This window comes from Monodelphis domestica, chromosome X (assembly GCF_027887165.1).
Source record: "Monodelphis domestica isolate mMonDom1 chromosome X, mMonDom1.pri, whole genome shotgun sequence".
Classification (NCBI taxonomy): domain Eukaryota; kingdom Metazoa; phylum Chordata; class Mammalia; order Didelphimorphia; family Didelphidae; genus Monodelphis; species Monodelphis domestica.
The window spans coordinates 70,237,554-70,254,544 of NC_077235.1; the positions used below are offsets into that span (position 1 = coordinate 70,237,554).

General features: G+C 39.5%; 1 pseudogene; it reads left to right on the forward strand.

Moving 5' to 3' along the window:
* The first annotated feature begins 2,851 nt into the window (after nucleotides 1-2,851).
* Nucleotides 2,852-3,593, forward strand: LOC100013207 (mitochondrial ubiquitin ligase activator of NFKB 1-like; annotated as a pseudogene).
* Nucleotides 3,594-16,991: the final 13,398 nt, after the last annotated feature.

Sequence of the window (16,991 nt, forward strand, 5' to 3'; positions counted from 1 at the left end):
TCTGATAATGAAAAGAGGAAAATAATAATGGTGCCCACCTCCCAGAATTGTTATGAGGCTCAAATGATTGTGAAGTGCTTAATGAAGCAACTGACATATGGTAAGCATTATAGAAATTTTGGCTATTGTTATTATTGTTATTATTATTATTTTCATTGGATGTCATTTCTCCATACTTGACAACTCTAAGGTGATTTTAGAAATGATTAATATAAAAATGTCAAAGGTTATAAGATTAATGATTTCTAGATAGGATGATTTGGAAATCCATTGGTTGAATAGATGTCATCTGACTGGTAATAAGTTTTAAATACATGATATTATTGTATTTTTAAATTGTTTTATTTTGTTATATTTGAAAAATCACTGTAACAGAAATATTGTTAACAATAACCTTTTTCATCTGGATGCTGTTAGATTAAGAATTGAGTTTTTAAAGAACAGCTAAAATAAGATATTGAATATAAATACTTAATAGAGTATATTTTTAAAACATAATCATAAGTTTGCTACATTTAAAAAAGTTTTCATTGGAAAATTTTGGGCTATCATTTATGAAAATTGTAAAAATGTATAAGGTGCTTTAAAGACATAATTTCAATATATTAATATGAGTCAACTATTGCTATATTTGCTGCAGTATCAAAATGTGGTGAGTTTTAATTTATAAGCATGAGACTGAACTCTACCTTGCTCTCTAGGCCACCCTAACCACGCACTCCCATTCTACCTTTTTCTAGTAGAAAAAGGGAAATACATTGGAAACCCTGACATTCCACCTGTTAGGATTCCAGCTATGATCTAGACATGAGAAGGTACCAGGCTGTCTCAGGGTTGTTATAGTAATAACAGATTTGGTTGAAACTATAGCCAATATAGCTGTGGGAAAAGAGCTCCCATACTGGGAGGTCCTCCTTAACTCCCATCATACATTAGTATTTTTGAGGTTGCATTATGATTAACTTGAGCTCTCACTTCTGCTTCAGCCAAATGTGGCTACCATGACTGTTACCCAACGCAGTGCTTTGAATTTTGCCACCTTTTTGCTGAGATCCCTTAAGGAAGTAGCTAACTCTCAGAATTGTATTGCTCTGATGGATGCTATCCTAACCCCCGGACTAGGCTTCGCTGAGACTCCACTCCCTGAAGCAGAGCTTTCCCTTTACACTGATGGATTGGGCCTCCTAAATGAGGCAGGGGGATTGGTGTCAAATTATGCTGTCACCAGAAGCAGCACTTTGCCCCAAGCTACCTGGCTAAGCAGAGCTGGAAGTAGTTGCCAGAGTCTGTGAATTAGACTCAAGCCCTAAGTTATGATTAGGAAAATTTTGCTATTTATTTGAGGTACAAATTCTTGGGAACTATAATTAACTGTTGTTTTGAGTTTGGATTACGGGGATACTTGTGCGAAGTGTCAAAAAGCCAATGGTAGACAATGGCATGTGCTGCTGAAGTCTGAGAAATATTGCAGGTGGATGTCTGGGTATTTGTTCCTGGGAAAAGGTAGGTTTGGGGATGACTTTAGCATAGACTGAGGTAGGATCCTCTTGATTCAGTTTCCCCATTGTTCTAGTTATTTTCTGAACAGGATGTTTCTCCATATGGTTAATCCTGAGCCTTGATTTTGATACCCGGTGATATGATTGGCTGTCAGATACGACTCATGCCCAGAACCAAACAAAGCTATGGGTGTTTCCCTCTGTTATGATATATGACATTGTCATAACTATGTCCTTCCTTTCACTTTCAGAGCAAATTTCTATAATCAAGGCAGAAAGGTGGTAGAAGTTTTTAAGTACAATATTAAACCTATTATGTTAATACCGGAGCATCTCTGATTTACTATAATAGGATGCAAGTATTAAAAACCTTAGAATTTTAATCCATTGTGAAATAATATGGGGATGAGATTCTCCTAAAGGGAAACAGAGGAAGTACTAACACAAAGTAAAGTTTTCTTTACTGAATAAAGTAAGACAAAGTAAAAGTTTTCTTATTAAACGGAATAATAAATTCCAGAAAGCAACAAAATATATATATATATATATATATATATACACACATATATTTGCATATAATTGGCTTCCAAACATATCTAGTATAGAAATTCTGGCTTTGAGTGTGCTTTAGTAATAAGTTCTCAAAATTCTATTAAATATTTACATATCAAATTGTATTGATAATTCTAAAGAAAGTGAAATCATTTCCCCCAAATACTCTAAAAGTGCTTGTTATTAAAAGCCAGAAGAGTTCATTTTACAAATTAGGCCCTCCTATTTTTTTTTAAGATTCTTATGTCAAGTACAAGGTTTAGGTAAAAATATAAATAGCAAGTGGTATTCAAAACCTAAATTCTCCAAAGTTTCAGGGTTAGAGAAACGCATTTAAGAGATTGTACTAAATTGTATCAAGTATTGTTACTAGCACATTTTAATCTATGAACCTCTACAAGCGATTTGGAACCAGAGGAGCAAAGCCCCCTTCAAAACTATCCTGAAAGTGAAGCCAATTCCAGAATACTCAAGAGAAAATACTCAGGAACCAGCCATGGACCATCTGGGACTCAAAATGTCAAATATTCAAAACTGATTAAATGTGGAGAATGGGTACTAGGATGCAAGGAGACTGGATGTTAGTATCGATGATCATTATTATATTGCTTTGACTTTTTGTTTCATGGTGTTTATGTTTATGATATTTCTTGGTTACCTTTGTGACATGTAAATCTATCTCAAAATTAGTCTGTTGTGAGCCCCCTAAAGAGTTTAATCTGTAACTTGACATGCTAAGAAGAAGAGCCCCCATGCTGAGTGCCTTTTTTCTTTTCCCTCAATGGAAGAAGGAGCTCTTTGGGTCCCTTCCCCTTCACCAAAATGGGGGAATGTCAAGACCTCAAAATTTACCCCTTGTTTATGCCTCTTACTTTTCTGAGTTGTTCCCAGGCCTAGACCTGGTATGGTAGTCCGAGTTCTGAAGCCCCTGGACTCTGCTGACCTTGGTTTAGAGACCATCTGTGTGAAGTTCCACCCTACGATCCAGTCCTCTACTGATGTGATTGGCCACTACATCAATGGGGAGTGACCCAAAGGCATCCAGGAGACAGAAGAGACCTTCAAGGTGGGGGCCAGCATTACTGGCATCAGGGAACTGGTCCTAGACTAATTCCCTCCTCCTGCAGAGCCCCCCACCCCCAACAAGGCCTGCAGTATTACCTGAGTAGCCAGGATTTTGACACTCACCTACAGCAGCAAGAATCCAGCATCAAGCTCTGGAAGATCCTGATGGTCATCTTTGGCTTTGCTACCTGTGTCACTCTCTTCCTCATCCTTCAGAGGCAGTACCCACACCAGCGACAACAGCAGCCATTGAAACAGATGCTGGAGGAATTCCAGCTGCATGAAGCCGGGGTCCTGAGGACAACCACTGCTGAGGAGAGAGAGACCTTAAAAATTCCCATGCTGTGTGTCTGAGCAGCACTAAGTTGTGTCCTTGTCTGCTTGCGCAGTGAGTGTTATCAGGCCTTGTCTGAGCCAAAGATGTATCACATTTGCAGACAGGAGATTGTCCGGCCAGTTCCCTTATACAACAGCTAACTGTTCACAAATTTGGAGTTTATTGTGGAAATGGTTCTCCTTTTCAATGGATTTTACTGGTCCCTTTGAGAGACACTTTGGTGGTAGGGAGAGAGCAAAAACTTCCCAATCTGTTAAAAACAGCAGCAAAGATTGGACACATTAAGGCTTGAAGGATTTAGCTCTAAATCAAAAAGCAGGAGAGCCAAAGGTCCATCCAGTGGGTGGATGTAGCAAAGCCAACTGTATTTTTTTCTGCTGTTTTTCAAATAGCTGCTAAACATATTTCACCTCATCAAGACGTGCTCTGAAACTATATGAACACAACTACAAAACACTCTCCACACAATTAAAACTAGATCTAAACAATTGAAAAAACAAAGACTGCTCATGGGTAGGATGAGCTAACATAATAAAAATGACCATACTACCCAAACTTATTTACTTATTTAGTGCCATACCCATTGAACTTCCAAAAAACTATTACTGAAGTAGAAAAGACCATAACAAAGTTCATTTGGAAGAACAAAAGATCAAGGATATCCAGGGAAATAATGAAAAAAAAATATGAAGGAAGGAGGACTTGCAGTCCCAGATCTCAAACTATACTACAAAGCAGCGGTCATCAAAACAATATGGTACTGGCTAAGAGACAAAAAGGAGGATCCATGGAATAGACTTGGGGTAAATGACCTCAGTAAGATAGTCTATGACAAGCCCAAAGATCTCAGCTTTTGGGACCAAAACCCACTATTTAACAAAAACTGCTGGGAAAATTGGAAGACAGTATGGGAGAGATTAGGTTTGGATCAACACCTCACACCCTACACCAAGATAAACTCAGAATGAGTGAATGATGTGAATATAAAGAAGGAAACTATAAGCAAATTAGGTAGTAGTGGTAGTTTCTCGGTGACAGAGAATGACAACTGTCTTTGTGCATTATCATCTATTGATGTACCCTCATGTGACTTTGGAGTCCAAAAGCTGAGGCGCAGAGTTTGTGGCACATGGGGCATGGGACGCCAGTTGTTATGGGAGGTGCAGGTGTGTCCTGGTGTCGACGGCAAGACATTCACACACAGCAGCAAGACATCGATGTCGCTCATCTTCAAAGGTGGTGGCGGCATGGTTAATGGGTTCGCCAGCTGCTTCTGTCAGAGGCAACGAGTTCTAGTTGCTTTGGTGTGATGCCAGCCCACTTCAAGTTTGACTTTAGCTGATCCTTGTATCTTTTCTTTGGTTGGCCTTGTTTCCTGAGTCCAGCTGACAGTTCCCCATAGAATACCTGTCTTGGTATTTATTCGCTGTGGGTCCATGCGGATGACGTGTCCAGACCATCTTAGCTAGGTTTTGAGGACCATTACTCCAATGCTGGTGGAGTTGGCTCTGTCGAGGACTTCCTGATTGGTGATTCGGTCCTGCCATCAGATCCTCATGATTGACTGGAGAGAGCGTTGGTGGAATTGCTCCAGCTGCTTCATGTGCTTCCGGTACAGTGTCCATGCCTTGCAACCGTACAGGAGCGAGCTGAGGACCACTGCGTTATACACTTTGAGCTTCGTCGCAGTGCTTACACCTCTGTGTTGGAGGACTTTGGAGTGCAGCCACCCAAGTGCCTGGCTGGCCTTTTGGATCCTGGCATTAATCTCGTGGTCTAGGGACCCATTGTTGGCGATGGTGCTGCCCAGGTACTTGAAAGTGTTGACGTTAGAAAGCTGCGTGCCGTTGATTGTAATGCATGGCTGGTTAGTTGGCCTCCCTGGTGCAGGTTGGAACAGCACCTCTGTTTTGCTGAGTCTGATAGTTAGGCCAAACAGTTTTGTTGCAGTGGAGAACCTCTGGTTTGAAGATGGTTTTCTTGGTGGGCCATGAGAGCACAGTCATCTGCGAAGAGAGCTTCCAGGATGAGTCTCTCTGTTGTCTTTGTTTTTGCAGTCAGGTGCAAATTAGGTGAACACAGAATAATATACATGTCAGATCTTTGGGAAAGGAAAGGTTTTAAGACCAAGCAAGATTTAGAAAACAAATCACAAAATATGAAATAAATAATTTTGATTATATCAAATTAAAAAGGTTTTGTACAGACAAAACCACTGTAACCAAAATTAGAAGGGAAACAACAAATTGGGGAACAATCTTCATAACAAAAACCTCTGACAAAGGTCTAATTACTCAAATTTATAAAGAGCTAAACCAGTAGTACCAAAAATCAAGCCATTCTCCAATTGAAAAATGGGCAAGAGACATGAATAGGCAATTTTCAGTTAAAGAAATGAAAACTATTAATAAGCACATGAAAAAGTGTTCTCCATCTCCTATAATCAGAGAGATGCAAATCAAAACAATTTTGAGGTATCACCTCACACCTAGCAGATTGGCTAACATGACAGCAAAGGAGAGTAATGAATGCTGGAGGGGATGTGGCAAAGTTGGGACATTAATGCACTGCTGGTGAAGTTGTGAATTGATCCAAACCATTCTGGAGGGCTATTTGGAACTATGCACAAAGGGCGCTAAAAGAATGTCTGCCCTTTGATCCAGCCATAGCACTGCTGGGTTTGTACTCCAAAGAGATAAAGAAAAAGAAATGTTCAAAAATATTCATAGCTGCCCTCTTTGTGGTGGCCAAAAATTGGAAAACGAGGGGATGCCCTTCAATTGGGGAATGGCTGAAAAAATTGTGGTGTATGTTGGTGATGAAATACTATTGTGCTCAAATGAATAATAAAGTGGAAGAATTCCATGTGAACTGGAACAACCTCCAGGAATTGATGCAGAGTGAGAGGAGCAGAACCAGGAGAACATTATACACAGAGACTGATACACTGTGGTACAATCAAATGTAATGGACTTCTCCATTAGTGGCAATGCAGTGATCCTGAACAACTCTGAGGGATCTATGAGAAAGAACACTATCCACATTCACAGGAAAAACTGTGGGAGTAGAAACACCAAAGAAAAACAACTGCTTGAATACATGGGTCAAGGGGACATGACTGGGGATATAGACTCTAAATGATCATCCTAGTGCAAACATCAACAACATGGAAATAGGTTCTAATCAAGGACACATGTAATACACAGTGGAATTGCATGTTGGCTGTGGGAAGCATGGGGGGAGGGGAGGGAGGGAAAGAATATGATTTTTGTAACCAAAGAATAATGTTCTAAATTGATGAAATAAAATTAAATTAAAAAATAAAAAAGATGTGCTCTGAGCTCTGAGCTTGGCATAACAACAGATTTTTGTGTGCTTGCATTCAGGGTGAACTATGTTGCTGTCAATCTGTTACTGTCAGAACCTTGGACCAGAACCATGAGCCAAATCAGACCAACCATGTCAAATGTGAGTAAAAATGTCTTTTCTTAGGGAGTTCCTTAATGACTTATTCAATTTCTTTTTCTGATATAGGATTATTTAAGTATTCTATTTCCTCTTTTGTAAATCCGGGCAATTTTTATTTTTGTAACTATTTGTCCATTTCACCTAGATTGTCATATTTCTTGTCATATAATTAGGCAAAATAGCTCTTAATAATTGCCCTAATTTCCTCTTCTTTGGAGGTGATATTGTCCTTTTTGTTTTTGATATTGTTAATTTGATTCTCTTCTTTCTTTTATTTTTCTTAGATTTACCAGTACTTCATTATTTTTTTAAAGAACCAGCTCCTAGTCTTTATTGGTTCAATAGTTCTTTTACTTTCCATTTTATTAATTTCTGCTTTAATTTTTAAGATTTCCAATTTAGTTTTTATCTGACATTTTAAAATTTGTTTTTATCTAGTTTTTTAAGTTGCATACCCAATTCATTGATCTCCTCCATCTCTATTTTGTTGATATAGACACTCAAGGATATAAATTTTTCCCCGAGTACTGCTTTGGCTTCATCCCATATATTTTGATATATTGTTTCTTCATTGTTATTCTCTTCAATGAAATTATAAATTGTTTCTTTGATTTGTTCTTTGACCCACTAGTTTTGAAGAATTAGATTATTTCAATTCCAATTGCTTTTAAATTTGCCTCTCCATTGAACCCTTATTGATTATGATTTTATTGCATTATGATCTGAGAAAGTTGTATTTATTATTTCTTTTCTGCATTTGTTTGCTATGTGTTTTATGCCCTAGTACATGGCCAATCTTTGTATATGTGCCATGTGATGCAAAAAACAAGGTATATTCCTTTTTGTCCCTATTCTGTTTTCTACAGACATCTTTAGCTCCGATTTTTCTAAATTTCATTCACTTCCCTTACTTCTTTTTTATTTTTTTTTGTTTGATTTGTCTAGTTCTTATAGGGAAAGGTTAAGGTCCCCCACTAGTATAGTTTTACTATCTTTTTCCTCCTTAAGCTCCTTCAATTTCTCCCTTTAAAATCTGGAAGCTGTACCACTTGGTGCATATATGTTGATATTTCTTCATCATTTAAGTTACTTTTTAACAAGATGTAGTTTCCTTACTTGTCTCTTTTAAATGAATCTATTTTTATGTTAGTTTTATCTGAGTTCATGATTGCTACTTTTGCCTTCTTTGTCCTAGTTTTAGCCCAATAGATTCTGCTCCAGTCTCTTATCTTTACCCTATGTGTATATTTACCTGCCTCATGTGTATTTCTTGTAGACAACATATACTAGAATTTTGGTGTTCAATCCACTCTACTATTTGCTTGCATTTTATGGGTGAGTTCATCCCATTCACATTCACAGTTATGATTGCCATCTGTGTATTCCCCTCCATTTTAACTTCCTTTTTTAATCCCTACCTTATTCCTTTTATTCTTTCCCTTCCCTCCAGTGTTTTGCTTTTAATCAGTTGCCCCCCTTTCCCCTCCTGTTATATTGCTTCCCTTATCCCCTGTAATGATTAAAATAGTGGGAGTTATAAACTGTGGCAGATAAATGAGTGTTTGGCTTAAATTGTGACCACAGAAATATGGTTTCAAGACAGTGTCTTGTTTTAAATCAAAATATAAAGTGGTCGCCAGGGAAAAATTCCCAAATATGAAATATACCCAAGTCAGCTAGGTTTTATAGAGATTTTAATTAATAAAAACGAGGAATTAAAGAAAGAGAGAGAAAGAGAGAAAGGGAATAATGAGAAAAAAGGGCTATACCAGCCTAGGCCAGCATGAGCCAGCCTAAGCTGAAAACCCTAAGAGAGGGATCAGTCAGTCTTTTATCAACTCACCACAAGATCTCTGAGAGAGAGCCCCGAGAGAGACCCTTCAAGGCAGCTTTGTCCAGCTGCCTCCTCCAATTCAGCTTTTCCCAGCTGACTGACCCACGAGAGACCCCCTTCTCTCAGCTTCTGACCTCCTTTTAAAGGGAATTTTCTCCTATGTCACCTCCCCTAAGTTCTCACATCTACCAATCACAGTAGACGTTTTCCAAAGGACAGACCATTCTTAATTCACACCTAAGTAGGCTAAATTTTTGAGTAATTCACACCTGAGTAAGTTCTCACCTCTTTGCTCCTTTTTCCTGACCTTTATAGGTACTTAGCACCCTTTTGTATTAGATCTAAAAATAGGCACAGCTTAAGAACTTTTGCCTTACTACAAGTATGGGTTTAAGTATTTTCATTGTTCAGCAAGGAGTTTCTTCCCCTAAAGTATGTTTAAGTAGGGGTGGAGTAGAGTTCTCACATTCCTGATTAAGTCCCTTCATTGTCTAAATGGGGAATAGTCTTAACCAGACCTTATGAAGTAGGGTCTGAGAATTTTTTAAGGTTCACACCCCCCTCCTTTCTTACTTCCCTCTTAATATAGGACCTTTTAGATGCCACCCCCCAGCTTCTCCCTCCCTTGTATTTCTCCCCTCCCTATCAACCTGTTTCTTATTCCCCTTCTTCTTTTCTATAGGGTAGGATACAATTCTCTACTCCAATGAGTCTGTCTGTCCCCTCTCTGAGTCAGTACCAGTGAGAGCACAGTTTCAGTATTACCTGTCACCAACCTCTTTCTCTCTTCCATTGTATTGACTTCCTCCCCATCCACTCCTACCCCCATTGCTTCTTTATGTGATATATTTTGCCCCATTTTAACTATTATGACAATGATAACAATTTTTTAGAGTTACACATATGTTCATTCCATATAGGAATATAAGCCCTTTGACCTTATTGAAGCCCTTAAATTTTTCATCTTTCTTGTTTACCTTTTCATGCTTCTCTTGGACTATGTATTTGGGCCTCAAATTTTATGTCTGAGTCTGGTCTTTTCTTGAGGAATTCTTGGAAGTCTTCTATTTTATTAAATGACCATACTTTCCCCTGAAAGATTATAGTAAATTTTGCTGGGCAGAATTCTTGCTTGTACATTTAGTTCCCTTGCCTTTCGGAATATGAGAGTCAAAGCCTTCTAGTCCTTCAATGTGGTGGCTGTCAAACCCTGTGTGATTGTGACTGGGGCTCCATGGTACCTGAATTTTTTCTTTCTAGATGCTTGTAGTATTTTCTCCTTGGTTTGGGAGCTCTTGAACATGGCAATAAAGTTCCTGAGACCCTTTTCCCCCCCATGGGGATAGCCCTTTATTTTAAAAAATTCAAAGGTGAAATTACAAAAGTTTCAGAAGCACATTTCAGAACCTCAAAGATCATTTTGTAAAAGTCCCTTATTGGAGAGAAAGGGAAACTTAGGTCTAGGAAGGGGAAGTGATGAAGTCATAATCACAAAATAATTAATGGACTGAGACAGCCAACACAAGACTAGATTTCTGAGGAGATTGGGAAGGGACTAATCAAGGGTCAAATATGAGTCTTCTCTTTACCTGCAAGTGTGGCCTAGATGAGTCTGTAGGTGACAAGAAGGCAGATCTTTGTTTTGAGGGCTACAGGTCCACCTGTCAAGGAGAGTCCATCTGTCTGGTTGACAAGGAAAGCAGAAATTGACCTACCACCCAGCTGAATTCTTCCTCAACTGTTGTCCTTGGTCCTGTCTCCCAAGGCCTAAACCACTGCACAAGGTCAGTCTGGACTGGCCCTACAGGGACATAGTTCCAAATGAACACTCCAAAACTCAAAAAGGTATCCATGTTCTTGTTCTCAGAATCTTGGGCCACCTAAGCTAGGAAATACTTGTTGGAGTCTCTCTTTCCCCTCAGAAATCATGAATCCTGGGATTCTCTTCAGCTGTGAAGACCAGCCAGAAATGGGCTTCATTTCGGGATTTAATGCAGGAAGTGATCTGTGGATTCTTTCCATCTCTATTTTACCCTCTATTCAGGAATATCAGGGCAGTTCTCTTGGATAATTTTCTGTAGTATGATATCAAGGCTTTTTTGTTGGTTGTGGTCTAGGTAGTCCAATAATTCTTAGTCTCTCACCGGGATCTATTTTCCAGGTCAGTTGTTTTTTAATGAGGTGTTTCAGATTTTCTTCTATTTTTCCATTCTTTTGATTTTGTTTTATAAAATCTTGCTGCCTTGTGAAAAATTTTCAATTCTAATTTTTTAAATCCTGAATTTCCTCCATGACTTTTTAATCCTCATTTTCCTTTTTTTTTGGTAAATCATTCTCTTTTTCTTTTAATTTCTTCACCTTGTTTTTGAGCTGGTCATTTCTCACTTTCAAGGCACTATTTTCTTATTTTAGTTCGTGTGCCTCTGTTTTCAGGCGACCTATTTTGCTTTTTTAAGTTCTTTCCCCTGTTTTCTTCAGCCTATCTTGTTTTTTGAATCCCTTTTAAAGCTCTTTCAGAGCCTGAGTCCAGTTTGTTGGAGTTTCCAAAGCATTGCTTAATGTTACTTGGTCCTCCTCACTTCTATCAGCTTTTGTTGTTCTTGTTTTGCTGTTGTTTTATTTTTATTTTTATTTTTTTTTATAAAAACCCTTACCTTCCATCTTGGAATCAATACTGTGTATTGGTTCTAAGGCAGAAGAGCGGTGAGGGGATAGGCAGTGGGGGTGAAGTGATTTGCCCAGGATCACACAGCTGGGAAATGTCTGAGGCCAGATTTGAACCTAGGACCTCCCATCTCTAGGCCTGGCTCTCAATCCACTGAGCTACCCAGATGCCCCCTACTGTTGTTTTCTGAATAGAATTTTTCAATTGTAATTTTCCCCTTCTTTCTGTTGTTTACTTATGCTTTTTCCTTTTTTCTTACCCCTATCCTCTTGTGCTTTTCTGGTTGTTTGCTGGCTCTGTGAGTTTAAGCTTTTCTGCCTTTTAGAGGCATCTCTGTTCTGCTGGTATATTTGATTAGGTCAATTGGGCTGCTCTGCAGAGCTGAATGTGCCCTGAGGCCAAATCCTCCCCCAACTGCTGGTAGAAGCCCAAAGATGGCTATGTGTGGTGACTGAAGGCAGCAAGATGAACTAGTCACCTCCATGCCTGCTGTGATGAGGGCCCTGAGCTTCCCATATATGGGAATTTCTCTGTCTCAGTTTCAGCTCTCATCCTGAGATCCCACCATCAGCCCACGTCTCAGTGCAGTAGGTGGGGGAGGGGCCTTGGGACCTTCCCTCTCTCTTTTCCTTCTTCCTAAAAAGTCAATCTTCTTGTGTACCTTTTAAGTTGAATCGAGCAGGAGGGTTCTGCACTTCTGTCTTGTTGTTGGATTTGGATTTCTGTCCCCCTTTAAGCTCTTTGTTATTGATTGGTGTGGAAGGGTTTTCAAAGAGGGATGGACTTTTGCTATTTCTAACCCACCATCTTGACTCCAACCTCCTTATCTATTCTTAATACTACTCTCATAGTTTTGATTATTTTTCAGGTTGACAGCTTTCAAAGAGCATATATCCTATTGCTAGAGGTAGTATGAATTTGTATATCAATATATTAAAAAATAAGAAAATACAAGTAACTAAGGAGATAAGGAAATACTACATAAAGGAAGTTTAATTTGAGCTCATTTTTGAAGCAATTAGAAATTGTGGATTTAGAATTAACTGAGGTGAGCTGGAATAGATTCCAGATGTGCAAAGGAACACACACACAATACATGAAATGCTAGGTGTTTGCCTAGCATATAAATGTATACCCAAAAGCTTTAGACTGTGGAAACCTGCCATTTATTGATAAATATCATGGGACTGTAATTAATGTTTGTGTCTGATTTTAGGAAATGGGATCAAAAAAGGAGCACAGACTTCATATACACAGTGCTATAGAAGCACAGATTTAACCTGAATAGTGCCAAAAAAAGAGCACAAAGGTAAAAAAAAAACAATACAGGTGGGATTGATAAACTTCTACACCAATACAAAAAGACTTGAACCTAGTGTGAGACTCAAGGTTGTGGCGCTTGACGTGTGTTAAGATGCAGGACTCCTTGAACCACACTCTTTGTAAAACACTTTCTATCAAAGTACCTAAAAATTGGCTGTTCTAGCTCCCCTATCCCTGAGAAATGATGAAAGATCAGACCAGGGAATGACACTTCCCTTTTTACACAACAATTCTAGTCCTTTTTTCTGTCTTAGTATGGCAACTTCCTGTAACCCTGGCTTATAATGGGTAAATACTGTGACAAGGAAATCACTTTAAAAGACTGATATATATTAATTTAAGGTCGCCAAGGAATTCAGCTATGTAATTCCTAAATGAAAACTCAAGTCAGCAGTCAACCTTTTATGGAGTTTAATTACAAACAGGATGAAGAAACGTATTAGAGATAGAGAGAGAGAGGGAGAGAGAAAGGGGAGAGAAGGGAATAGGGCTTAAATACCCCTTCTGTTTAGGCTGGGCCAAAAGGCCCAAGCCCTTAGATAGCTGGGGCAAAGAAAGGAGATCAGTCCCTATTACTCACATGACCAAAATGGAGAACCAGTCTCAGGGGCCTCCACCTCCAGCTTCCTTCAGAGCAAGCTTCTCAGAGCACCTCTCCAACCACTCAGAGCCAAAACTCTCCAACCAACCACCCCCAGTCCTCAGACCCCTCTCTTTTTAAGCAAATCATCCAAGTTCCCTCCCCTCCATTCTCACATCTACCAATCACTGTCCATGTCTTCCCTGTGCCAATGGTGGCTCTAGCTTAACCCAGGACCACCCAGAGGTCTGTGGCTTTGCACATGTCTGTTGAAGGTCATATTCTCAAATAATTAAATCTTGATCCTTTGCTACAGCCCTTCCTAAATCCTGTTACCCTGAGTAGGGTAGAGATTGGAATAATTAAATTTTGATCTATGCTGCAGCCCTTCCTAAATCCTGTTAGGACTGAGTAGGGTGGAGATTATAATTTCCAAGACCTGGTTCTGTCATTCCAAGTATCTCTATTGTATCAATTCTAAAATCAATCATGACTCAAAGAAATTCCTGTTCTATGCTTAAGCATAGGTCAAAGCCCTTTCCATTGTTCAGCAAAAGGTTTCTGTCCTAAAGTAATCTTAAGAAGGGAGGAGGAGGAACCTCCCATGCCAATGGGGTTCACATTCCAATAGAGTTCCCACTATCAATAGGAAATTTTTCAAGTATGAAATTTCCCAATGGTGAAATTTCCAACATTTATAAGTCTAAGAAATTTTAAGGTTTACAATACTAGAAATCTTACCCTATCCTCTCTGATTTCTTACTTCAATCTTTCTATATTTTGTAAATAAATTGTTAAGTAAATCTTTTTGGAATTTCATAAAATTCCTGGTGACCCTATTCTTAAATAATCCAGTCCAACCTTTATAAAAAGCTCTTTTCTCCCCCTTACAGTGTAAAGAAAAGCAAGAAGGTAAATGTGGCTACCCTGTAATGTACTTGAAGAAGAATGATATATAATTGGGCTAGAGGTATAGGTTGTCTCAAGACAACAGATTGATTTAAATAAAGAGGAATTGAAATTTGACCCTAGTTCAAGATTTCTTAAACTTTCTCATCATATGTTCCCTTGGCAGTGTGGGTTGACTCCTTCTCAAAATCATGTTTTAAAATGCATAAAAAAGACAACTAGGTGGCTCAGTGGATAGAGTCAGACCTAGAGTCAAGAGAACCTGGGTTTAAATCTGACCTCAGGCACCTTGTAGCTATGTGACCCTGGAGTCACTCACCAATTGCCAAGCCCTTATTGCTTTTCTGCCTTGGAACAACTTAGTATTCATTCTAAGAGTTAGGTAAGATTTAGGTAAAGTAAGTTTGATAAGGTCTAAGGTAAGGGTTTAAAGCTAAATAAAATGCAGAAAACAACATACATAGGACTACAAAGGAAACAAAAATCATTTTGAAATACAGTTCTCAAATGGTTTTTTAGACAGTCATCATGGACTCCAGGTTATGAACCCTCCCACTATTAGACATTGCAGGAAGGCACTGATCTGGAGAATGGCACGATGAGACGTCTCCCTTAGAAACATCCTTTTGTAAACTGAAAGGAGGATGAACTGGAGGGAAAAGAAAAGAGGCAGGGAGATCTAGTAGGAGGCTATTTGGATATTCTAGGTAAGAAGTGCTGAGGCTGTGTGAGTGGAAAGAAAGGTATGAACCAAGAAGATGGATAATATTATTTTCAGAGAATCTCCAGATTGACTCTTTCCCTTGAGTATGAAAAGACTAAATTAACTATGAATTGTAATTGATCTGGTCTCCTTCTTAGGACTAACCTCCTTTGCCTGGGGACTAAAGTTAAAGAGGAAAATCAAACCTAAAGAACCAGAGGTCCTTCCCAGTCACCCCAGTCTCTGACTAGTGCATTTTTCTCAAGCTTTAGTGGCCTAGTGTCTCTGGGCCATTTCCAGGTACCCTCGCCTATGGCTAGATCCTTCCAGATTTTTCATTTCAACAAAAAGCAAAGTGAAGGTAAAGGAATTCACTTATTCAGGAGAAACTATCGTGTTAATAAGCTGAAGAATTCAGAACATTCCAGTATAATAATAATGTCTTTTTGTTTTGTGAGAAATCTTAAGGATTGTGCTTTTCTGTAAAACTTCTTTTGGAGTTTCTGATGTAATTTTCCAGGGTGCTGTTGTGGGAGGACTAGAGATTAACCTGGCTGGGAGGGTGGTCCCTCAAGAATGGCAGGCTTTAGGGGGCAGCTGGGTAGCTCAGTGGATTGAGAGCCAGGCCTAGAGATGGGAGGTCCTGGGTTTTAATCTGGCCTCAGACACTTCCTAGCTGTGTGACCCTGGGCAAGTCACTTGACCCCCATTGCCTAGCCCTTACCGCTCTTCTGCCTTGGAGCCAATGACTCCAAGATGGAAGGTGAGGGCTTACGAAAAAAAGAATGACAGGCTTTGATGATTATTTTTAAAAACAGAGAAATATATTCAGTTGAATTATTGAGTTGAATGACTGGGAGGCAGGTGCAGGTAAACTCTGCCTCCTAGAAGAGACGGGGTTTAGGGTTCTTATACCTTTTTGACAACAGGGACTCTGTTGGGGTGAGATGGGGTGATGTGCTATGCCTCGAAGATAGAAGGGAGTGAACGATGCAGTTCCGAAGATGATTAGATGTCTGAGATACCAATGATGCTTATCAGAAGAAACCTGGGAGGTGCACATGTGTGCTTATCATGACGCTCAATGGAGAGGCCAAAGGGAGTATCATGGGGTTTATGTTGTTCAAAGTCACCTGCCTTCAGTCTGAACTGCAGGAAAGCGAGAAAAGGAATTCCTTGCGTACCTTTTGACCTAGGAGACCTCTGGGTAACCCATATCAGTGCTACCAGGAAAGAGCATTTTGTTTTTGTTTATGAGAGTTATTAAACCCTAATGACTGTCTTATTGTGTTGAGTTGAATTTATCTCTACCTCAAAGTCTAGAAGATTGATTTATTTAGCTTCCACCGTTGGCTGGGGACTTTTGGGGTGGAGCTACTGCATAGGGTGTTGCTAGAAAGGATTTTCCCACCTAGGAATCCCTTGGTGACATCCTGTACCTTCCACCCCCAAACTCTCAACTTTGGCATAATGTATTAAAAAATATTATTAAGGTTAAACTTGCTAAATTGCAGAGGACTCACTCAAACCCGCTGGAATCCCAACAACCACATGGATCAGTGATTTCATGGGGAGCGATCCCCAGACCAGGTCACCGTACTGCTGAAATCTGGAGAACTCTAGAGAAGACAGCTGTGCAAGGACACCTTACAGTCAGATGGAAGGGCCTCTTCAAGTCTCAGAAGACTCCCAACATGACCAAGGATCTTCTTTGTTTTTCATTGAATCTGCCCATTAGATTTCCCTCAGCACAGGTACCCCTGCCCAGCATAGAATCTTGCCTTGCTGTTTTTCTTTATGTATGGGCTCCTCCCCAGAGAGCCTTCTAAATGAGGTCCTTTCTTAAGATTGGCAGATACTGGGGCAGCTGGGTTGTTCAGTGGATTGAGAGCCAGGCCTAGAGATGGGAGGTCCTGGGTTCAAATCTGGCCTCAGATACTTTCCAGCTGTGTGACCCTGGGCAAGTCACTTCACCCCCACTGTCTATACCCCCACCGCTCTTCTGCCTTACACAGTATTGATTCAAGATGGAAGGTGAGGGTTTAATAAAAATTTT